General features: G+C 43.8%; 1 protein-coding gene and 2 non-coding genes across 3 annotated transcripts in view; 1 reads left to right on the top strand and 2 right to left on the bottom strand.

Moving 5' to 3' along the window:
- The window catches only part of Mrc2 (mannose receptor C-type 2), a 55,343-nt gene that overhangs the window by 25,092 nt on the left and 5,994 nt on the right, over positions 1-24,257 (bottom strand). The gene's annotated exons all lie outside the window — the stretch shown is intronic.
- Positions 14,745-14,825, bottom strand: LOC150051194 (small nucleolar RNA SNORD121A). Its single transcript, XR_016538527.1, has one exon. It is a non-coding gene; the product is annotated as a small nucleolar RNA SNORD121A (small nucleolar RNA).
- On the top strand, positions 15,316-15,499 carry LOC150051195 (U2 spliceosomal RNA). The gene has a single exon (XR_016538540.1). It is a non-coding gene; the product is annotated as a U2 spliceosomal RNA (small nuclear RNA).

Here is a 24,257-nt window from a genome sequence, read left to right on the forward strand (position 1 = left end):
CCAAGTTTCTGACAGCCATGTGTCACACCTTCCTCCCCTCGGGCTCACGCTGTCTTGAAGTGCACCATATAGACATTCACACTGCGTGTCCCAGGCCATATGAACTTGTCTAGCCATTTAAGTTTGTTTCCATGCCTCAAAAGCATGAATTAGAATGCTGGTGTTCAAATCCTCGTTCCACTACTTCACATGTGACTCAGACAAGAACATTACTTCTTTATGGCCAGCTTCTCATCATAAGACTATTATAAAGACTAAATGAAATAACAGATACTAGGTGCAAAGTATCTCAGAGAAGAATACTATAAGTGTTTTTCATTATCACCATGATTATTATGAGTTATACAATTTATTGGTAAAGAAACTAAGTGCAGTGTGTAATTTGATGACCAGACCCACAGGCTAATAGAGCAAAAAACTTGTACTTATAGCAAATTATTAAAATAGAATCAATAGAACAAGGAGTTGGTTCTTTGAAAATATTAACAAAATCAACAGATCCTTAGCAAATCTTACCAAAAGAAGAAGGGAGCACACACAAATAAGCAAAATCATCAATGAAAATGGAAATATCACAACAGAAATTATCAAGATCCAGAGCATCATAAGGGAATACTTTTCAAACTTTATGCCAACAAATTTGAGAATCTAGAAGAGATGAATGAATTTCTAGCCAATATTAACATACCCAAACGGAACCAAGAAGACCTAAACCAACTAAACAGACCTAGTTCAAGTACTGAAACAGAAATGGCAATAAGAGACCTCCCATGCAAAAAAAAAGACAAAGACTTGATGGATTCACAGCTAAATTCTATAAGGCCTTCAAAGCAGAGCTCACACCAATACTCCTCAAACTCCTCAATGAAGTCGAAAGCAAAGGCTCTTTGCCAAACTCATTCTATGAAGCCAGCATAATCCTCATCCCAAAACCAAACAGGGACTCATCAAAGAAAGAACTACAGATCCATTTCTTTGATGAATATGGATGCAAAACTTCTCAACAAAATACTGATCAACCGTCTTCAACAACTCATCAAAAAAATTATACACTATGATCAAACAGGATTCATCACAGGGAGGCTAAGCTGGCTCAATATATGCAAGTCAATATAGTTCATCACATGAACAGGAGCAAGGACAAAAATCACATGATTGTCTCAATAGATGCAGAAAAGGCATTTGACAAGATCCAACATCCCTTTATGCTGAAAGCTCTGGAGAAACTAGGAATCCATGGAACATTCCTCAGTATAATAAAGGCTGTGTATGACAAACTTACAGCTAGCATTATACTTAATGACAAAAGCTAAAGCCATTTCCTCTAAAATCAGGAATGATTTTAGACAAGGATTCCCACTCTCTCCACTCCTCTTCAATATTGTATTAGAATTCCTAGAGAGAGATAGAAGGCAAGCATACGGGGATTGAAATAGGGAAAGAGGAAGTGAAACTTTCCTTCTTTGCAGATGACACAATTCTGTGTTTAAAGAACCCTATAGACTCCACTCTCAAGTTGCTTGAGCAGAATTGATACTTTGGCAAGGTAGCAGGGTATAAAATTAACCCTCAAAAATCAACTACATTCCTGTATGCCAACAATGAGAGGAGCAAGGCAGAAATCAGGAAAGCAATTCTTTTTGGTATAAGCTCAAAGAAAATAAAGTACTTGGGAATTAACTTAACCAAAAATATAAAGGACCTTTATGATGAAAACTTCAAAAGACCTGAAAAAGGAAATTAAAACAGAACTGAGGAAGTGGAAAAACCCCCATGCTCCTGAATTTGAAGAATTAACATTGTAAAAATGGCAATCCTGCCAAGGGCTATCTACAAATTCAATGCAATACCTATCAATATCCCAATGCCATTCTTTAAGGAAATAGAAGAAGCAATCCAAAATTTCATATGGAATAATAAAAGACCTGTATAGCAAAAACACTTCTTAGCAGAAAGAACAGCACAGGAGGAATTTCAATACCAAACTTTAGACTCTATTACAGGGCTACAGTAACCAAAATATCTTGGTACTGGCCCAAGAACAGGCCTGAAGACCACTGGAATAGAACCGAAGACCCAGAAATCAACCCACAGACCTATGGCCACCTAATCTTCGATAAGAGAGCCAAAAAAAAATAGAATGAAAGAAAGACAGCCTCTTCAACAAGTAGTGCTGGCAAAACTGAGTAAGTACCTGCAGAAAACTAAAGTTGTATCTGTCTGTGTCACCCTGCACCAGAATTAATTCCAAATGGATCAAAGACCTTGAGGTAAAAGTAGATACCCTGAAAACTTTACAGGAAGAAATAGGAGATACACTAGGTCTCCTTGAAACAGGTCAAAACTTTCTTAATAAAGACCCAGAAGCACAACAAATTAATGAAAGTTTGGACAAATGAGACTGAATTAAACTGCAGAGCTTCTGTATGGCCAAGGATATAGCTAGCAGGTAAAATAGAAAGTCCATAGAATGGGAGAAGATCTTCACTAACCATACAACAGACAAAAGCCTTCATATTTAAAATCTATCTACAGCTTAAAAAATTAAATCTCTCCAAAACAAATCTTCAAAGAAACAACCAATCCATTAAAAAGTAGGCTAAGGACTTAAAGAGAGACTTCCCTAAAGAGGAAATTAGAATGGCCTAAAGACATCTCTAGCCATAAAAGAAATGCAAATCAAAACAACGTTGAAATTCCACCTCACTCCAGTTAAATGGCCATAATCAAGAAATCTAATAACAACAGATGCTGGGGGGAATGTGGCCAGGAAGGATCACTACTACACTGTTGGTGGGAGTATAAACTTGTTCCATCACTATGGAAAGCAGTATGGCAGTTCCTCAAAAGACTAAACATAGAGCTCCCCTATGATCCAGCAATTCCACTACTTGGCATTTACCCAATCGTCCAGAAACTAGGACATACTAAATCCACTAGCACAACGATGTTCATTGCAATACTATTTACCATAGCAAAGAAATGGAACCAACCCAGATGCCCCATAGTAGATGATTGGATCAAGAAGATGTAGTATTTATACACAATGAAACTCTATGCTGCCATCAGAAAGAATGATATGGCCCCATTTGTAAGGAAAAGGATAGACTTGGAAAAAATCATATTACATTAATGAATGATTGTTGTTCTTAAGGTACTGTTATCTCTCATCACTTTTGCTGTCCCTTGGTTATCTCATATTGTTACACTATCTCACTTTGTTACCTGATATATCGGATATATTTGTATTTGGTTATTTGAAACTGGATAGGGAACGGGGGAAAACAAGATGAGGGGTGGGGGTGGGGGGGAGGGAAATGGGGACCAAGACATGTGAAAGGGTATCAATGTATGGGTATTAATGCACCATCTATCTGGCAAATATCATATAACCCCTCTATTAATTACAATAAAAATATATGAAAAAGAATCATATTACATGAAGTAAGCCATCCCCAAAGGAACATAGGCTCAATGGTTTCCCTCATTTGTAATAATTAGTACATATCTAGGACTCTCCTAGCAGAGGATTACAATAGCTCAAAACCTAGGTATGTAAGGTCATATAAAATGAGACTAAATGAATGGATCTCTAGGATATGGAAACAAGAGCTTTATCTTGTGTGATTGTTGTTCTTAATGTACTATGTTATTTCTCTTCTCTTTTTTGCCCTTTTGTTAATCTCCTATTGTTACTATATCTGACTTTGTTACCTGGTATATTATATATATGTTTATTTGAAATAGGAAAGGGAAGGGGGAAAACAAGATGATTGGGAGGGGTGGGGGGAAATGGGGACAAAAACATGAGAAGCGGTATCAATGTGTGAAAAGTAATGCACCTACTACCTGGCAAATGTAACTGTTCCTCCTCTATACATTACCCTGATAATAATTTTTTTAAAAAAAGACTGTACTTATCCTCTAGAGATCAAAGCCCAGGCTGGCCTTATCATTTCTCTTAGGGTCTTCTTGTGCTCTTGGCTTGGCTCTTTTGCTCCAGGCTGGTGCTCTACCCACGGATCGTGCTTTCACTTCCACATCTTTGCCAATCAACTGGAGATAAGAATCTGGAGGACTTGGGGCCAGGAGTTTGGCCTAGTGGTAGAGTGCTTGCCTAGCATGCACGAAGACCTGGGTTTGATTCTTTAGTACCACATACATAGAAAAAAATCCAGAAATGGTGCTGAGGCTCAAGTGGTAGAGCTCTAGCCTTGAGAAAGTCCAAGGACAGTGCTCAGGCCCTGAGCTCAAGCCCAGGATGGGCAAAAAAAAAAAAAAGAATCTGGAGGATTTGTGTGTTATGGGCTGGCTTCAAAATGTGACCCTCCTGAGGTTTAAGGTAGCCAGGGCAAGAAAAGTTTGTGAGACTCTTATCTCCCCAATTAACCACTAAAAAGTTGGAAGTAAAGTGGTGATTCCAGTGGTAGTGTAACCTTGAGCAAAAAAAGCTCAGGGACAGAGACTAGGCCCTGGGTTCTAGGAAGGACACACACACACACACAGAGACACACACACACACACATAATCCTCAGATCTCAGCCTCCTGAGTAGCTAGGATTACAGATGTGAGTCTGCACCCAGCTCAGAATCACCTTTTAAAGATATAAATAAGGCTGGGCACAGTGTAATCAGGAGACTAAGATCTGAGGATCAAGGTTCAAAGCCAGCTCCTGCACTACAAAGCCGGAGATACTCATCTCCAATTAATCACCAGAAAACCAGAAGTGGTACTGTGGCTTCAGGGCCAGGGCAGTAGCCTTGAGTTGAAGAGCTCAAGAACAATGTCCAGGCCCAAAGTTCAAGTTCCACAACACCCCCCCCCCAAAACAAAAAGATAAGTTCCACAAAAAATGTTTTAAAATACTGGAGTGGGGCAAGGAGTGGGGCCTAGTGGTAGAGTGCTTACCTAGCATGCATAAAGCCCTGGGTTCGATTCCCCAGTACCACATACACAGAAAAAGCTGGAAGTGATGCTATGACTCAAATGGTAGAACGCTAGCCTTAAGCACAGAGAGGCTCAGAGTCAGTGACTAGACCCTGAGTTCAAGCCCAAGTGTGGCAAAAAAAGAAAGAAATAGAAAAAAATACTAGAGTGTTGAAGGTCATAAAGAGTGACGGGTTTAATAACATGAGAATTTGTTTTCCATGGGCTGGGAATGTGGCTTAGTGGTAGAGTGCTTGCCTGGCATGCATGAAGCTCTGGATTGGATTCCTCAGTACCACATAAACAGAAAAAAGCTAGAAATGGCGCTGTGGCTCAAGTGGTGGAGTGCTAGCCTTGAGCAAAAGAAGCCCAGGGACAGTGCCAAGGTCTTGAGTTCAAGCCCCAGGAATGGCAAAAAGAAAAGAAAGGAAAAAGAAAAAAAAAGAATTTTTTTCCATGACAAGATGAATGACAAATCAAAGGCAAAATTCAAAGCATATAATGATATGTAACCTATTAGAGGCAAGTGATTAACTCCTTTAAAAAAGAGCTTCTGCCACAATAAAAAAATAAATATATTATGAAAACTCTACCAACAATGCAGTAGAAAATGAAGACATGCTAAATAAAGTGCAATTGGCATTTATATATTTGAAGTCTCTGTCTTAGTCAAAGGAAAATAAACAATGTAAGTCTCCCTCTTACTTATAAGTAACCAGTAATTCTCTCTCATATTTCTTTATCACAATTCTCTTCCCAGTGTTGAAGGATTGGGTTCTCTGAAAGACTGTACTTATCGATTCGCTTTCCTTGGTTATGGCCACTTTCTCCTGGATAGAACATTCAACCTATGTCCTGTAGCCTGCATGACTAGCAATTAACCTTATACACTAGACATTATGGACAAGAATCTAATAAATTTTTTTGGAGGTCCTGGGGCCTGAACTCTGGGCCTGGGCACTGTCGCTGAGCTCTTCAGCTCTTCAGCTCCAGGCTACTGTCTACCCCTTGAGTCACAGCACTACTTCCCATTTTCTAGTGATTAATTGGAGATAAGAGTCTCATGTTCTGGCCGGGAGTTTGGCCTAGTGGTTAAAGTGCTTGCCTAGCATGCATGAAGACCCGGGGTTTGATTCCTCGGTACCACATACATAGAAAAAAGCCAGAAGTGGTGCTGAGGCTCAAGTGGTAGAGCTCTAGCCTTGAGAAAGTCCAAGGACAGTGTTCAGGCCCTGAGCTCAAGACCAGGACTGGCAAAAAAGAAAAAAAAAAAAAAGAGTCTCATGTTCTTTGGTGCCCTGGCTGGCTTTGAACCGCAATCCTGATCTCAGCCTCCAGAGTAGCTAGGATTATAGGTATGAGCACTGGACCTGGCAATTTTTTATGACATACTAGTCATACTAGCTTTTTCTGAGCAGTTTTAGAGATAAGCATCTCACTGACTCCTGCCTGGGCTGAATTTGAACCCACAATCTCAGCCTCCTGAGTAGGTAGGATTACAGGTGTGAGCCACTTTTTGGCTACGTTTTTAAGTCGTATGATGGATGTTGTAGACGGTCATTTCTAGGGAATATGATCTTTTTTTAAATCTTCCTATAAATGACATTGGGTTTTGTTCTGGCAGTGGAGCACTTGGGTCCTGAGGCGGCTTGATTTTTAGCTTTTTCCAGGGTGGAGTTGTTTGGGTTAGGCCTTACGTCTTGGGGTGTGGCTCTTAGCCTGGGATTCAATTAAGAAAGATGAAGCCCTTCTGACGGTTCAGAAGGAAACTTTAGTGATCAGCAGGCCAACATGGTGGAACTTGAATTCCACGCTCTGAGGTCTCAGAACCATGAGTGATGGAAACTACTGCCTCGCCACTCCTGTTTCTTGCTGGGCTTGGAGTCTTGCCCTGTATGTGTGCAAGTTAGGAGTCACAGGGGGGTTGAGGGGAATTTCTATGGCTGTAAGATTTTTCCTCCGTTTTTACCCTATCTAGAAGACTGAAACTCAGACTTCTGTTTTTACACTTTTTTCTGATGAGTTCTATTCCCATTATGTTTTGTTTGTTTGATACCAGTCCTGGGGCTTGAACTCAGGGTCTGGGCTCTATCTCTAAGCATTTATGCTCAAGGCTAGCACTCTACCACCTGAGCCACAGCTATGCTTCAGCTTCTTGTTTTGGTTTTCGTGGTAAATTGAAGATAAGAGTCTCGCAGAGTTTCCTGGGCTTGCTTTGACCATGATCCTTAGATCTCAGCTTCCTGAGATCTAGCTAGGATTACAGGAATGAGATATCAGCACCCAGATATCATGATACATTTTAATAGATGGCCAAAATGAACTAAAACATTCTCCAACAATCCCAGAAACAGTTAACTGTCCTAGACCTGATCCAGCCCTGTCCAAATATCCTTTAAGGCTGAGTATTTTATTCTGAAATTCTACTTTAGAGAGGATAGTCTGTAGTAACTGAAAGTGACTCAGCATGGGGGTAGAGAAAGGATCCAGGACCAGAAAAGAATGCCTTGTTTGTTTTTGTAGATGCTTCTTAGAGATAGGTCTGGACAATGAGGCCTCACACTTCAGAAGAGCCTAAGGAAACAAAAGCCTCCCCCTCATTCTCATCTAGGGCAGCCATGTGGGCACTAAGCCCACGCCAGCCAGACTGCAGTAGTTATAACAAATGACAACTGAAGGGTCTCAAAGAAGTAGATGGCAGGGCCTACCCCTGGTATGAGGTCCACCTGCCCATAGAAGAGGAAGCTGAGCATGTCCACAATACCTTCCAAGATTTCTGCTTCCTCCTCCCACTGATGTCCTAGGTTCTGGAGCACTTGCTGCATGCACAGTAGTACTGAGGCTGTAAAGAAACACAGGGCCCAACACTATCTGTGCCCTTCTAAATGTGTAATTCAGTGTAGAGACAGATAGTGGCTTTGAACACTGCAGGACACGAAGGCAAACAAGCCTCTAAGCCCCAGGCATCTGGAGTGTCAGAGGGAATTCTGTGCTGGAAGGCCAGCTCAGAACTGAGCTCTGCAGACTAAGAATCTGGAAGAGGCAGAGGGTGAAGGATGCAGGTAGAAGAAGAGTAGAAGCATATAGAGAAGCTGTAAAGCATAGGTTAGACTGAGTGAATTCTTGCAGATGGTCTCGTGTGTGTGTGTGTGTGCGTGTGTGTGTTAGCCCTGGGTTTGAACTCAGAGCCTGGGCACTGTCCCTGAGCTCTTTTGCTGAAGGGTAATACTTTATCATTTGAGCCACAGTTTCACCTGTGGCTTTTTGAAATTGGAGATAAGAGTTTCATAGACTTTCCTGCCTGGGCTGGCTTCAAACCTTGATATTCAGATCTCAGTCTTTTGAGAAGCTAAGATTACAGGTGAGAGCCATCACTGTCCAGCTCTCCTCCCTCCTGGCCCCCATCTTTGGTGGTGCTGGATTTGAACTCACGGCTCACATGTTTGCTTATCTAATACTCTACTATTGAACCATGGCTCCTCTCTGAAGGAGGATTCTGGGCACTCAGTCAAGCTGGGCCGAAGCCTCTTGAAGGAGTATTTCATAGCCCAGGTGGGGGGAAAAGCTTACTTCTCACAGAGAGAGGAAATGATTTCTCTAGGAGCCAATGGGGGAGAGCAGGAGTGCAGCTTGACTGAGCAGGACTGCTGAGGAGAGGAGGAAGAGAATGCTAAGAACTGCTCTGTATTCTTTGTCCCTGTGCTCTCGTCAAGCTCATGGAAGCAGGCAAAGGGAACTGAATGTGCAGAGGTCCAATGCTCCCCCAAAGTGACAGAGCCCTTCCAGCCTTACCACACCCACATGACCCCGCCTGTTTGAGAGCATCAGATGTCAGAACAAGAAATGAAAATGCCCAGGTCTGAGGGTGCAGCGCCCAGCCCCGAAGAAGGGCCTGGTCTCCCCAAGGGCAAAGGTATCCATCTTGTGTTTTGCTGGTAATCCTCCCATGCCTGGTGCAGTGTGCTATGCATCAGGTGGTGGCTCGGTATGTGCTGTTCTGCGGATGAATACATGAATGAATAAGGCAGAGCACTGCTCACTGCTGTACACTGAACAGCGGCGGTCCTCCATTCAACAAATACTTGTTGAGAGCAGTCATGGTCAATGATGAAGCATTTCTGCTCTTTATTTCTTTTCTTTTCTTTTTTAGTCGGTCATGGAACTTGAACTCTAGGCCTTGGCTCTGTCCCTGAGCTCTTCAGCACCACTTCCAGTTTTCTGGGTTAATTGAAGATAAGCGTCTCACAGGCTTTAGTGCCCCAGCTGGTTTTGAACCTAGATCCTCAGATCTCAGCCTTCTGAGTAGCTAGGATTACAGGCGTGAGCCACCACATCCGGCTCTGCTCTTTCTTTCTTTTTTTTTTTTTTTTTTTTGCCAGTCCTGGGCTTGAGCTCAGGGCCTGAGCACTGTCCCTGGACTTTCTCAAGGCTAGAGCTCTACCACTTGAGCCTCAGCACCACTTCCAGCTTTTTTCTATGTATGTGGTACCAAGGAGTTGAACCCCAGTCTCTGTGCATGCAAGGCAAGCACTCTACCACTAGGCCAAACTCCTGGCCCTCTGCTCTTTATTTCTATATGGCTTACTTTGCATTTTTTGTCTGCCCAAAAAACTGTACAATCTCTTCTTCCTTTTCTTTCCTTTCTTTATTCTCTGTCTCTCTCTGTGTGTGTCTCTGTCTCTTTCTCTCTCTCTCTTTTTCTTTGCTGGTACTAAGAACTGAACTCAGAAGCCTTACACCCACTAAGCTTGCTCATGGCTGGTGCTCTACCACTTGAGCCATCCCTCCCAGATGAGCTTTTTGCTAGTTAATTAGAGAGGACTCTCTCCAACTTATCTGTCCTAGCTGGCTTTGAACCAGTCTCAGCTTCTTAAGTAGCTAGAATTACAGGCATAAGCCATTAGAACCAAGCCTATTCCCTTCTTATATATAAACAGGAAGCTACAGCTGTATGGGTGGACTCAAGACTTACTGATGGAGAGTACGAACATCCATCTCCCTAGCCCCAGTGGTCTCACTGGGCACATAGCTCAAGCCAGGCTGATAAGAGTTTCCCTGGAACACATAGTTGTCCTTTTCTTTTGAGCTTGCTAGACTGGGGTTGCCAGTGGCCATGTTTCCTACTCAAAGGGGAAAAAGGCAAAGAGAAACAAAAAGCTTAAGCTGAGCTGAGAACTGGACGGAGGAAATGAGATTTAGAGGTTCTGGGCATCTAATCTCTTTCCTGACTTTCTGGGGTGATGCTGTGAATTGCTCAAGATCATTTTCTTTTCTTTCTTTCTTTCTTTTTTGGATCAGTTTTGGGGATTGAACTCAGAGCCTGGGTGCTATCCTTGAACTTTTCTACTCTAGGCTAGCGCTCTACCACTTTGAGCCACAGCTCCTCTTCTGGTTTTACAGTGGGTAATTGGAGTCTCACAGGGCTGGGACTGTGGCTTGGTGGTAGAGTGCTTGCCTAGCACACATGGAGCCCTGGGTTTGATTCCTTAGTACCATATAAACAGAAAAAGCCAGAAGTGATGCTGTGGCTCAAGTGGTAGAGTACTAGCCTTGAGCAAAAGACGCTCAGGGACAGTGTCCAGGACTGGGGGAAAAAAAAAAGTCCCACAGACTGTCCTGCCCAGGGTGGTTTCAAACCACACTCCTCAAATCTCAGCCTCCTGTGTAGCTAGGATTACAGGCACAAGCCACCAATTGCTCAGTAGACACATTTTTTCCTAAGTTGAATTGCACTATCCTGGTTAAAACAATAACAACAGAAATTCCAATAAATATACAGCCCTATGCCTTGAAGCCCGAGCTCTTGTTACATCCTCCTTCTCTTTATTCTTGGGGTGGGTATTGGCCAGGGACGTTTCTGCTCTGTCAGACCTGCTTCTTGAGTCAATAGCAACACTGAGACTGCTTCGGAAGATCCTTTTCCAGCCTAGCCAATTCTCACCCTTCTAGCTGCTCCCTGAGGAGCCATCTCACCCCAGGTCGATGACAAGCATTACAGAGCAGTGTTCAAGGGAGTACAGGGACACTAAAAATGAGCAAGATGACTTGGCCTCTGTCCTTGTGCTGATTACAAGAAAGCTGGAGAGGCTGAATTACTGATGCAATCCATGAGAAAATTACAAACCACCAACCAACAAATGCACAGATCAGTTAGACTTACTTTCTACTGCATAATATGTGTGTGTGTGTGTGTGTGTGTGTGTGTGTGTGTGTGTGTGTGTGCAGGTGTTGGATAGAAATGTACTTTCCAGGGCCAGGAGTTTGGCCTAGAGGTGGTGTGCTTGCCTAGCATGCACCAAGACCCAGGTTTGATCCCTCCGTACCACATACATAGAAAAAAGCCTGAAGTGGTGCTGAGGCTCAAGTGGTAGAGCTCTAGCCCTGAGAAAGTCCAAGGATAGTGTTCAGGCCCTGAGTTCAAGGCCCAGGACTGGCCAAAAAAAAAAAAGAAAGAAAAGAAAAAAGAAAAAAAGAAATGCACTTTCCAGGTAATCAAAGTATGACAGGAATCTCTTTGACATGATCATAAATAGATTCCTGTCACCAAGCAAGCAGTAAAGGGGGTGGGGGGAGCTTCTGAAGTCCATAGCTCCTGTACCTGCATTCCCCAGGGCATCATTGAGGAAATTAATTCCCATGCAGAGTCAAGTAGAAATTAAATGGATCTGTTCTCCATTGAGCAGCCCATCCCCCCTGTCCCCTCCATGGCCACCACGGCTTCCCTTCCCTTCAGGTCTAACTAAAGGTACGCACATTGCTTCTGTGGGGTCTGAAGCTGAGTGTAAAGGCTGGAGTACAGCTTATCTCTTGGGAGAAAACCTCCAGGCTCAGCTCAATTGCAGAGGCAGCCAGAGGTATGACCTTGGACCCGCCAGCCGATCACTGTTACTAGCTGAAGACATCAGCACGGAAAGGGCAGATGAGATCGCCTCCTCAGTGCCTGGCATGCAGCACCACGCGGCAAATATCTGCTGGATGAGAGGCAACGTCCAACAAAACCCAACAGCAAGGCATGAGCAGCGGGAGTGGGGGCAAAGGCCAGAGGCAGGAATCCGGGGCTCAGCAGCCATCTGGTATAGCTCTTGAGAGCTGGGGACAGAGGGACCTGATATGGTCCAGAGGGCATGACAGGGGGGCCACCAGCACTCAGCCTCTCCACCCCCCATCAGTCCCCTTTCCAGCCTCCCAGAGGCAGAGGTGAAGGGTCATCTGAGGGAGAGCCAGAGGCCGCCTGCAGCCCACAGGGCTATCTGCCAACAGAAGCAGCTGTTTTCAATGAGCTGATTAGCCCTGGGGCCAAGACTGGAAAGGTCCCTGAGTCAGCAGAAGCAAGCCAGCTCCTCCCTGCTAAGAGGCCAACCCTGGGGACCGGCACCCCAGCCAGCACAGGCCACCAGACACTGTCCATATTATACATGTAGGCATGTGGACCCTAAGCTGGGGTGTGGGGAGAAGCAGAACCCCTTCCATAAAGGCCTAGATTTGTGGTATCCCTGCCTTCTGCTCCAGCCCGGCCAGACTTGTTTGCGCCCGGCAGCTTTTCCATGTTGTCTGAACCCTCCCTGTAACCTCCTAGCCACGGATCTGTCCCCAGCCCTAGTGTGCAGCCGCTTGCTTTCCAAAGGGTTTTCTCTACAGTTCAATGGCAGATCCTTGCTTCCTTCTGCTCCAAATGTGTGCCGCACAATGCCATAGACTGCACTCTAGGAAAAATGGCGAAGCATCACAGCTATGGTGGCATGGGTCTGTGATCCCAACGCCAGGGAGACAAAGCAGGAAGGCAGAGGGTTCAGGCCTGAGCTTCACAAGGAAACCTCGACTTGAAAATAAACAAGCCAGGCCCTGGTGGCTCATGCCTGTAACCCTAGCTACTCAGGAGGCTGAAATCTGAAGATGGCTAGTTCAAAGCTAGCGCTGGCAGAGAAGTCTGAGAGACCCTTATCTCCAATTACCCAAGTAGATCACAGCCCAGGTCCTGAGTTCAAGCCCCAGAACTGACACAAAGAGGAATGAGAGTGGAGGAAGAAAACAAGCAAATAAGTAAACACAGTAAAACCAGCTGCAATTATGGCCTTCACCTACTCAATGAAGGACAAAGGGGACTTTAGAGGAGTGGTGGAAGAATCCCTGGAAATTTAGAAAGGTGACTTTCCCCCTTCCTGCAGGCTTGGAATCCCCTCTCCCCCAGAGGACAGGGTTAGTGGGATCTGACTGCTGGGTCCTCACTCTCTCCCTGTGACTTAAGTGTTTGATCTCATCCTCTGGTGGCTTTCCTCTTCACAGACCCAAGCATTCTATTTTCCAGCTGTCCAGGCTCCATGTTGCAGGATGAATGGGGGATTCACCCAGTAAGGCTAAAACCCAAGGGGAGTGCCCATCCTCCACTTCTGGACAGCTCTCAAGGCTCGCCTTTCCCCAGTTCCCACTCCATCCTGGATGCCCTCCACCCAGAAATTCCCAGAGGTGGACATACCTTGATCCCTGCCTGGCCCAGATGCCCAGGACCTGGGGCACTGAGACCCTGGATTCTAGAGGTTCAGGTCCTGGCTGCTGCCATGTGCCACGCTAGCCCCCGTTCCCCTCTGCCCACTCAGGAGGCCAAGGCCGGGTGTGCAAGGCCACAGCCCTGGAGGGCGGGTGAGCGTCTGCCAGCCTGCAGCCAAAATAAACAGCAGCAAGAGCAGCTTCCTTCCTCGGTGGGGAGCGTTCACAAGGACAGAGGCCCAGTGGCGGCAGGAAGTGGCTTTCTGGGCCAGCACAATCCAACCCCATTGACCCGGCCACAAGGACACAATTCCGGAATGTGACCCAAACCTGTGGGTGGAGTGGGGTGCCTCCAGCCCCCCCCCCCAGACAACAACGTCACCATCACCACAGCCATCACTCGTTAAAGCAGGTCCCCAAGGCTGGTGAGACCCATTTGTTTCTTATCTGTGATTCTATTTCATAAAATCCACTGGTAGAAGACCCCAGTAGGACTCCAGCTCCTTGTCATTCCTGCCTTGTCAGACGTCCTCGTTCCTGCCCACAGCCAGCCAATGGCAAAAGAAGAGTGTTTAGAATTCCACTAAAATAGAATGGCTTGTGAAATGTTAAAGTTTGAAATATTAGTATTTGCCACTCTTTCTTTTTATGCCAGTCCTGGGGCTTGAACTCGGGGCCTGGCAACTGAACTTGAGCTTCTTTTGCTCAAGGCTAGTACTCTACCAATAGAATCACAAGGCCATTTCTGGCTTTTTCCTGTGTATGTGGTACTGAGGAATCAAACCCAGGATTTCATGCATGCTAGGCAAGCACTCTATGAGGCTCTCTCTCTCTCTCTTTTTTTTTTTAAATACTGTTTGGCACTTTAAGAAAAAGGAGCCTTTATTTTTTTGGAATGAGAACAACAAAAATCACAAAAACATTAACACCTAGATAAACCTAGATAAACTTAGAATCAGGTGTTTTTGTTTTTGCCAGTCCTAGGGTTTGAACTCAGGGCCTGAGCATTGTCCTTGGTCTTTCTCAAGGCTAGTGCTCTACCACATGAGCTATGGCACCATTTCCAGCTTTTTCTATGTATATGGTACTGAGGAATCGGTCTTTGTGCATGCTAGGCAAGCACTCTACCACTAGGCCAAATTCCAGACTCTTAGAATTAGTTTTATATAAGTCAAGACTGACTAACATTCAGGTCAACTAAATAGATTAAAAATAGGGACACACTGCTCCCAAATCTGAGAAAAAAAGTCATGAATAAGAAGGATGTTTTCAATTGGAGTGATTATTACTTGAAAAAGAATTCAGTGTACTATGAAGACATATTTTTAGTTTGGTCTAGGAAACTCAGTAGTTAAATTCCACATAGAACCATCAGATATGTGCTTGGAAATTATCACATCACTGTTTCCAGGAAACACTTATCTCCAAGTCACCATTCAAAGAAGAAGAGGAAGTGGAGGTATGGCTCAAGTAGTAAAGCACCAGCTTAGAGTGAAAAAGCTGAGCGACAGCACCCAGGCCCTAAATTCAAGCCTCAGTACCAACATACACATAAAGGAATATTAATATTAGCATTCTACCCTATTTCTGGATAGATAGGTTATATTTCAAACAACATTTGAAATCAAGAGGTAGGGTTTCTCGCCAAGCTGCACAGAATCCTTATTAGCTGATGGTCTCTGAGGATCATGGAGGGGGTAGGAAATGAGAGAAGGGGAGGGGTTTACTGCTCCCTATCCACTATGTTGCCCACAATAAAGTTGTATGATTTTCATGAGACACGTGTGAGAGGCCACAAAACACAACTAGGAAAATATAACATCCTAGAACAAGCTTCTGCTCTACTCACCATCCTGATCTGACTTCAAGAATGTTTTGCTTGGTTCTAAAAGCATGACATCATGATCATTTCTCAGCCTTTTGGCTAAGATCAAGTATAGTATCAGTATAAAAACACAACATGGCACTAATTACAATCAAGTGGATGTAGAATCTTTTTTTTTTTTTTTTTTTTTTTGCCAGTCCTGGGCTTGAGCTCAGGGCCTGAGCACTGTCCTTGGACTTTCTCAAGGCTAGAGCTCTACCACTTGAGCCTCAGCACCACTTCCGGCTTTTTTTTTCTATATGTGGTACCGAGGAATCGAACCTGGGTCTTCATGCATGCTAGGCAAGCACTTTAACCACTAGGCCAAACTCCCAGCCCCAGGATGTAGAATCTTTTTGGGGAGCCTGGGAACTGAATTGTCTTCAAACTATCATTCAAGATGAAATAAGTGTTTACTTTACAAAACAAACAAACAAACAAACAAAAACAAAAACAAACCTGCTGTCTGCAAGGACAAGGCGGTGAGAACATAGCCCCCACTTTCTCCAGAAGGCTAGGGAAAGCAACTCTGGAATCTGGATATAAAAAGGTTCAAATAACCTGCCTGGGCTCTTGAGCTTTGGGCCTGGGAGCTTTGGGTAGTGTGGGGAGCTCTGTGGGTCTTGGGGAGGCTTGAAGTAGAGAATGCTGATGTGGGAAGAAAGTCACTATTGCATCAGGTGTAAAAGCAAGAGAATCTGGGTTTCACAGCACTGAGCCTGGGAACCAGGCTTAGAAGACACTGTACTCTGCATTTAGGATAAGAAAAAATGATAAGAGAAAAGGCCAAGGACTTCAAAAGAAAAGAAAAATAAACCCACAGTCCAAATGCACAGTCCTCGTCACAGTTCCCACGGGTGTCTTGATGTCTCAAAACTAGCATGCGTGTCTTTGAACTTTTTATTAAATGTGTATATTTGTATAAAACTATCTCTACATAGTTGTACCAAGTGAACTTCTTTCTGGATCCTGTGATGGGTCTTCCTGGGAAGGGAGGTACGTGGAGATGTAGGCGTGTTGGAAAAGGACTTTTGGGAGGGTCAAGACTCGTGAAGTATGCTCCCCTCCTACCATGCTGGGGTCTTACAGAAAGTCAAGGATAGTTGTAAAGGAAAATGAGGTCACATACTCCCCACAGTTGGAATGAGGTGGAGCACTAGTGCTGGGGCAGTGCAGATGCAGGGACAGGAGTGTGTGGAACCCTCCCTAGGACAAGGGCAACAGCAGGGCACATGGAACTGAAAGGCTAGGGCTGGGAATGTGGCTTGGTGGTAGAGTGCTTGCCTGGCATGCACAAGCCCCTGGAAACAGGAGCCTAGGTCCCTTTCAACCTTTTAAGGTGGAAGTACTACAGGGACTTGTTCTGTTTTCTTACTTGGGAACTGAATTGTCATTGCTACCACTTGAGTCACACTTGGAAATAGAATTTCTCAGTCCAGAATGGCTTTGAATGGAGATCCTAGGATCACAGCCCCTTGAATAGCTAAGATTACAGGCCTGAGCTACCTATGTCTGGTCATAAAATTGGGAGAGGGAGGAATTTTTTTTGCATTGTTTCAATTATATACTCTAAATAGATTTTGGGGGGGGGGTTGGTCATGGGGCTTGAACTCTGGGCCTGGACACTGTCCCTGAGCTCTTCAGCTCAAGGCTACCACCGTACCACGAGCCATGGTGCCACTTCTAGTTTTCTGGTGGGTAATTGGAGATAAGAGTTTCATGGCCTTTTCATGCCCAGGCTGGCTTTGAACCATGATCCTCAGATCTCAGCCTCCCAAGTAGCTAGAATTACAGGTGTAAGCCACAGAACCCAGCTTAGATATCATTCTTATAATCATTAAAATGGTGTTTTGTGTGTGTGCCAGTACTGGATCTTGAACTCAAAGCCTAGGCTTTTATAATCAAGGCTGGCACTTTACTACTTGAGTCACAGCTCCACTTCCAGCTTTTTTGGTATGTGTGGTTAATGGAGAAAAGAGTCTCATGGACTTTTCTGACTGGGTTAGATTTGAACCATGATCCTCAGATCTTCTGAGTCTTCTGGGTAGGTAGGATTACAGGGATGAAACACCAATGCCTGGAAATATTCTTTTTTTTTTTTAATTTGCTAGTCCTGAGACTTGAACTCAGCACCTGGGCACTGTCCCTAGACACTTTTTGTTCAAGGTTAGTACTCTGCCACTGAGCCACAGCACCACTTCCTGCTTTTTCTGTGTATATGGTACAAGCAATCAAATCCAGGGCTTCATGCAAGATAGGTGAGTATTCTACCACTAGATCACATTCCCAGCCCCGCAAAAAAAATGTATTCTTTTTTATTGTAATTAATAGAGGGGTTAGTTATATTTGCCAGGTTGAAGGTGCATTACTTCTCACACATTGATACTCCTCATGTTTTTGTCCCTATTTCTCTCTCCCTACCTCCTCCCCCCAAATGTATTCTTAACTGGAAATATACAAATATTTGCATATTTTATTCATTTACTTATTGTCTTTTTTTTTTTTTGCCAGTCCTGGGACTTGAATTATGGGCCTGGGGGCTATCCCTGAACTTTCTCAAGGCCAGTATTCTACCACTTGAACCACAGCACTACTTCAGGCTTTTTTTTCTGTGTATGTGGTACCTAGAAATCAAACCTGGGTCTTCATGCATGCTAGGCAAGCACTCTACCACTAGGCCAAACTCCCGACCCCATATGTGAGTCTCTTATTTCCAATTAACCACTAGAAAATTGGAAGTGACTTTGTGGCTTAAGGGGTAGGGCAGTAGCTGTGAGCTGTAGAGCTCACAGACAGCACGCAGGCCCAGAGTTCAAGTCTTACCACTGACAATAAATAAATAAGAAAGATATTTCCCAGCTGGTGTACAGTGGCTCACACCTGTAATCCTAGTCACTCAGGAGGCCAAGATCTAACAATTGAAGTTCAAAGAAGGAAAGGGCATGAGACTCTTATCTCCAATGAACTACCAGAAAGCTGAAAGTGGCTCTATGGCTCAACATGGTAGAACACTAGCCTTGAGTGAAAAAGCTCAGGGATGGTACTGGGTTTCTAAGGTAAATCCCCACAAAACACACACACACACACACACACACACACACACACACACACTTACTTTTAAACAAAAAACAAATGGGTCAGTATTTGTTGCAAAAAAAGACAGGAAGCTCCAATCCTAATAATAATCTGTTTTATTAGTCCTGGGACTTGAACTCTGGAACTGGGCACTCCTTGAGCTCCTTTTGCTCAAGGCTGGCACTCTATCACTTTAAGCCCCAGCTCCACTTCTGGCTTTTTCTGTGATTAATTGGAGATAAGAGTCTTATGGACTTTCCTGCCCTGGCTGACTTTGAACTGTGATCCTCAGATCTCAGCCTCTTGAGTTCCTAGGATATTATGTGTGAGCCACCAGTGTCCAGCTAGATCATTATAATTCTAAAGCAACTGAAACCTCACTGAATAGATAAATTGATAGATATTTTAATGTTCTCCATCTTAGATTAGATGAGGTCATCAGTGGTGTCTGCTAATATTAGTAACTATATTACTTGTGATAATTAAGATATGCTGGCATCGGTAAAGGACCATGATGGGAACAAACAGACCTTACTATCTCACCGACTCCTGGTCTCTCTGGCTCAGCCTCCTTGTCTGTGAAAAGGAGAATGTAAGGATCTGAAACATTGGCTATGTGGAATTACCTAACACTAGTCCTGTGCTAAGTACGAGGTAGCGTGTGTCGTTTCCATTTCTTATCCATTGCATTAACAAGTTCATACAGAAACTTTATAAAGCATTTTATTTTTTTTTTCCAAAAGAAACCCTCCCCCAGGTCCATCCCCTAACTTCCTGGCACCTTTCTGATTAGCATTCCAATCGGGTACATTGGCACCATTATTTTGTGTTTATAGACTTTGTTTATCCTGCTGCTTTCTAAAAGCATTTGCACCACAGCTTTCAAGCGCCATCCCCATGCCCCAGCTGGAACCCCTCAGCTGCTAAGTGCCAGAGAAGAGGAGAAAGCTGGCAGCTGTGGGCTAGGTATGGAGGGATGTGGAAACAGATTTCCTCTAGACCACAGCCACCTCTTGTTGATGCACTGTCATCAGCAAATGCTTGACCCTAGGCTTCAAGTGGAAGAAATGCACTAAGTCCTAAACAGGGATATGTAGGTTATATAAACGGCAAGAAAATACAAAATGAGTGGCGGAAGGGCTCCCTTTAATCCTATCAGTTAAGTGTGAGCCGCCTCACCCAGCTTGCTTCTTTCTATGAATGAACTCTAAGTGTTATCAAAAAAAATGTGGTCCCAAGAGTGTGGCCCAGTGGTAGAGTGCTTGCCTAGCATGCACAAAGCCCTGGGTTCTATGCCTCAGTACCACACACACACAAAAAGCTGGAAGTGATGCTGTGGCTCAAGTGGTAGAGTGATAGCCTTGAGAAAGCCTAAAGACAGTGCCTAGACCCTAGGCTTGAGCCTCAAGGCTGACAAAAAATAAATTGTGAATACTTGACTTTTTCGGGGGGTGAGGTTTGAATTTAGGGCTGTGTGGTTGCTAGACAGATGTCCTACTTCTTCCTCCGTATCTCCGCAGCCCTTTTGTTCTGGTTATAACTGGGTTGAGACTAATGCCATGCACACTTGACTGTTGTTTTATCTTTATTTTGAGGGCAGAGGGGATTGTTCAGAACAAGGCTCAGGAGGGCTGGCTGTTACCACACTAAATACCATGCCTGGCATATTATCAGTGCTCAGCAAAGAAAACAAACACAATACTGAAGCAAATGAATGAATGAATGAATGAATGAATGCATGAATGAATGTTAGCAGCAGGCATGCAGTGTCACGTCACCAGAGTGCACATATTTATTTGTAAGACTACCTGGTGGTCATGAGAATTTTTGACTTTTTCTCAAGAGTTGACATTAGCTATCTATGTGTCACCTAAGTGTTGCATAAATTGTCCACTGTGTAGTTTGCAAATAATCTTATATTATCTACTGCACTCCATATTGTCCAAGAGACTGAACCTTGAAAGATGGAACTGATTTTCAGTGCCTCATGCATATTTATTGCATTCCTAACAGCTCTTTTCCAAACTAGGTTTTCTGTTTTCACTAGCTTAAGTATCTAAGAAAGCTCATTTCTTTCATTTCTACTGATCCTTGCACCTATGTGACAATTTGTCATCTGAAGCTCTTCGAATGTGATCAGTTATAAATTAAAATTAAATTTCCTCTTTTTGGGGGCCCATTGGGGGGTCAAATACAGGGCTTCACATATGTTAAGCACACCCGCCACCATAAATCTACACCCCTCCAAATGGCTTTAACTGCAATCCAGTTGTCTCAATAATGTTTAAAAGATTTCTTTTTTTCATTAAAGTGTTGACTCTGGTGTGCCTCACATTAAGCTCTTATAATAGTTTAAATCAACGTCTGGAAATTATTCTGGTCCATTTGACATTTTACTGCTTATTTAATTCAATGCCATATGTTTTTAATGATTATGACATCATCTAAAACTTTCCTTATTGTCTTTCTATTTAAAAAAAAGAATCTTTGAAACACTTGTCTTTCTAGTGGTTTTTTTTTTCACTTTAATAAATATTTACTTAATGCCACTGTGTCTAAAGCATTGAACCTTTGCAGAAATTAAAAAATCTGTGCAGGAATTAAAAGTGGGGTTACCAGGAACTGGTGGCTTATGTCTATAATTATAGTTACTCAGGAGGCTGAGATCATAATTTGAAGCCAATCCATAGTCTGTGAGACTTTCATCTCGAATTAATCAGTAAAAATCTAGAAGTGGTAGAGTGGTTCAAGTGGTAAAGCACCAGCAAGGATGAGAAAAAAAAAGAGAGAAAGGAAGGAAGGAAGGAAGGAAGGAAAGAAGGAAGGAAAGAAGGAAGGAAGTAGGGGGAAAAGCAGCTAAGTGAGAAAGCTTGAGACCTGGAGTTCAGGTTCTAATAAACAAAAAAAAAGAAAAAGAAGAAACAAGACAGAGGTTTAGGGTATAGCCTACGGGTACAGTGGTAGAGTGCATGTCTACCATACTTATCACAGGGCCTTGGGTTTGATTCCCATCAACTCCCCTTCAAAACAAGACTCTGCTGGAAGATCCCTCTGGTCTAGGAAGGGAAGAATTGGAAAGTCAGCAATAAAACGTTGGAGGAAGAAAAGGCTTCTTCCAGCTGAAAACCGAAGAGCTTCAGGTATGAGGGGTGATGTGGGCCAGGTAAGTCCTGAGGTGGAAGGACACAAAGACAGTCCTGAAGGAAGCTAGCTGGCACTGCTGTCAGAAAAAAAAAGAGCAGTATTTGTGCATCCGTGGATAATACCAGCTTCACAGCTCAGTTTACTTGTGCAAGGGATTTGAAAAGGTAGAGCTCACCTGTGGATGGCCTGGAATTGTACATTCACAAAGTTAAAAAATTATTACAGCTGCCCCTTATGCTGAGGACGAGGGATGGAGAGAAAGCTGGAGGCAGAAGACATGGACACAAACTACATCACAAGGGAAGAGGATGGGAAAGTCTCAAGAAGAGCCCATCGGGAGCCAGGAGTTTGGCCTAGTGGTAGGGTAGAGTGCTTGCCTAGCATGCACAAAGACCCAGGTTCAATTCCTTGGTACCACATGCATAGAAAAAATCCAGAAGTGGTATTGTGGCTCAAGTGGTAGAGCTCTAGCCTTGAGAAAACCCAAGGACAGTGCTCATGCCCTGAGCCCAAGCCCAGGACCGGCAAAAAAAAAAAAAAAGATGCCCATCAGGCTGAATGGAGCAGCTCAAGCTGTAATACTAGCTACTTGGACCACTGGCTGGCTGGCTTTGGGATCTTTCTCCCTTTTGTTCCTTCCTTCCTTCCTTTCTTTTTAAAGGATTTAAGTTTATTTGAAGAAAAACCAAAATTACTCTGAGGTACATACAGCAGTTAACAAAGTGTGACCAAGAAGTACTGAAGTGGCTGTAATTAGAACTTTGAATACTGAGAGCTGTCTAATCATGTTTGAGTCCATTTGTGTTCATAAAACTTCTTTTTTTTTTTGAAGGTGCATTAATTCACATACATTGATACCCTTTCACATGTCTTGGTACCCATTACCCTCCCCCTCACCCCCAATCATGAAACTTCTTAATAAAAATAGTTAAGCTAGGTACCTGTGGCTCATGCCTGAAATCCTAGCTACTCAGGAGGCTGAGACCTAAGGGTTGTGGTTCAACGTTTGTGACACCCTTATGTCTAATTATCCACCAAAAGCTAGACCAGCACCCAGGCCCTTACTTCAATCCCCAGGACAAGCACTGAAAAAAATGTATTATTAAGGGCCGAGAGCATAGTCTAGTGGTAGAGCTCGACTAACATCCATGAAGCCCTGGATTCGATTCCTCAGTACCACATACACAGAAAAGGCTGGAAGTAGTGCTGCGGTTCAAAAGGCAGCACGCTAGCCTTGAGGAAAAAGTGACCGAGGACAGTGCCCAGGCCTTGAGTTCAAGTCCCAAGGCTGGCAAAAATAAATTAAATAAATAAATAAAATAAAATAAAATAAAAATTGTAGGGCTGGGAGTTTGGCCTACTGGTAGAGTGCTTACCTAGCATGCAGGAAGACTGGGGTTTGATTCCTCCGTACCATGTACACAGAAAAAAAACAGAAATGGTGCTGTGGCTCAAGTGGTTGAGTGCTAGCCTTGAGAAAGCCCAAGGACAGTGCCCAGGCCCTGAGTTCAAGGCCCAGGACTGGCAAAAAAAATTAAATTAAATTAGAAAAAATAAAAATTGTATTTAGCTCGGCGCATTGGTTCACACCTATAATCTTAGCTACTCGGGATGCTGAGATTTGAGGATCTTGGTCCAAAGCCAGCTTGGGCAATAAAAGTCCATGAGACTCTTATCTCCAATTAACCACTAGAAAACCAGAAAGTGGCACTGTGGCTCAAGGGGTAGGGTAGTAGCTTTGAGCTGAAGAGCTCAGGGACAATGCCCAGGTGCAGCATTCAAGCCCCACGACCAACAACAACAACAACAACAAAATTATTATTGGGGCCTAGAGCATGGCCTAGTGGTAGAGTGCTTGCCTAGTATGCACCAAGACCTGGGTTTAATTCCTTGGTACCACATACATAGAAAAAAAAAAAAAAAAAGCCAAAAGTGGTGCTGTGGCTCAAATGGCAGAGCACTAGCCTTGAGCAAAAAATATCCAAGAACAGTATTCAGACCCTGAATTCAAGCTCCAGAACAAGCAAAACAAATGTATTATTAATTTAATATTGCTTTGGTAAGACACAATGTTATACCCACAAATGCACCAGACACATATGTCACCCATTCATCATCTCATTTGTTTGTAATTCTCGCAATGCCACTGTGGGGGAGGAGGATGTTATTGCTCCAATCTGACAAATTAATAAGATATTTGAGCCTCTGCCTGAGGTCACACAGTTGGTGAGTGGCATTCAGCCTGATCACCTGGGTCCTTCACTGAGTTACATTTGCAGAGAACTGAGAGGAGGGGACATGCCAGGTCATTCCCATACTCCTGCCTCAGTCTACCAGGGAGTGGGTACCACCTGAAACAACCCTCCTAAACTTCCTGCAGATATCAGAGAACTCTGGGGGATATTAGCTAGGTTTTCTCTAGAAGAGATCTGTTACAATTAGAATCTAGTTGACAAGCTTTGGGGAAATAGTAAAAGCTGCGATCTAACAGATGGATGAATTCCTCGGATTCACTGACGGATGATCCTGCTGGGATATGGTAGAGACTGGGAAGAAGGGCCCAGCTGGAGAAAGTAGTCACTGAGAAAGTGCCCCAGAAACAGCCCCTTTCTCTCTTTCTCTTTCCTTCCTGAAGTGAGCAGGTTTGCTCTGCTATGCTTTCTTCTCCATGCTGTTTGGCCTGGCCTCTCCAGCTCAATGCAACAGGACCAAGTGACTATGGACTGAGTCCTCTGAAACGAGTCAGATGAGAAACGAATGCAA

The sequence above is a fragment of the Megascapheus bottae genome, chromosome 17 (assembly GCF_031878675.1).
Source record: "Megascapheus bottae isolate mThoBot1 chromosome 17, mThoBot2.hap1, whole genome shotgun sequence".
Classification (NCBI taxonomy): Eukaryota; Metazoa; Chordata; class Mammalia; order Rodentia; family Geomyidae; genus Megascapheus; species Megascapheus bottae.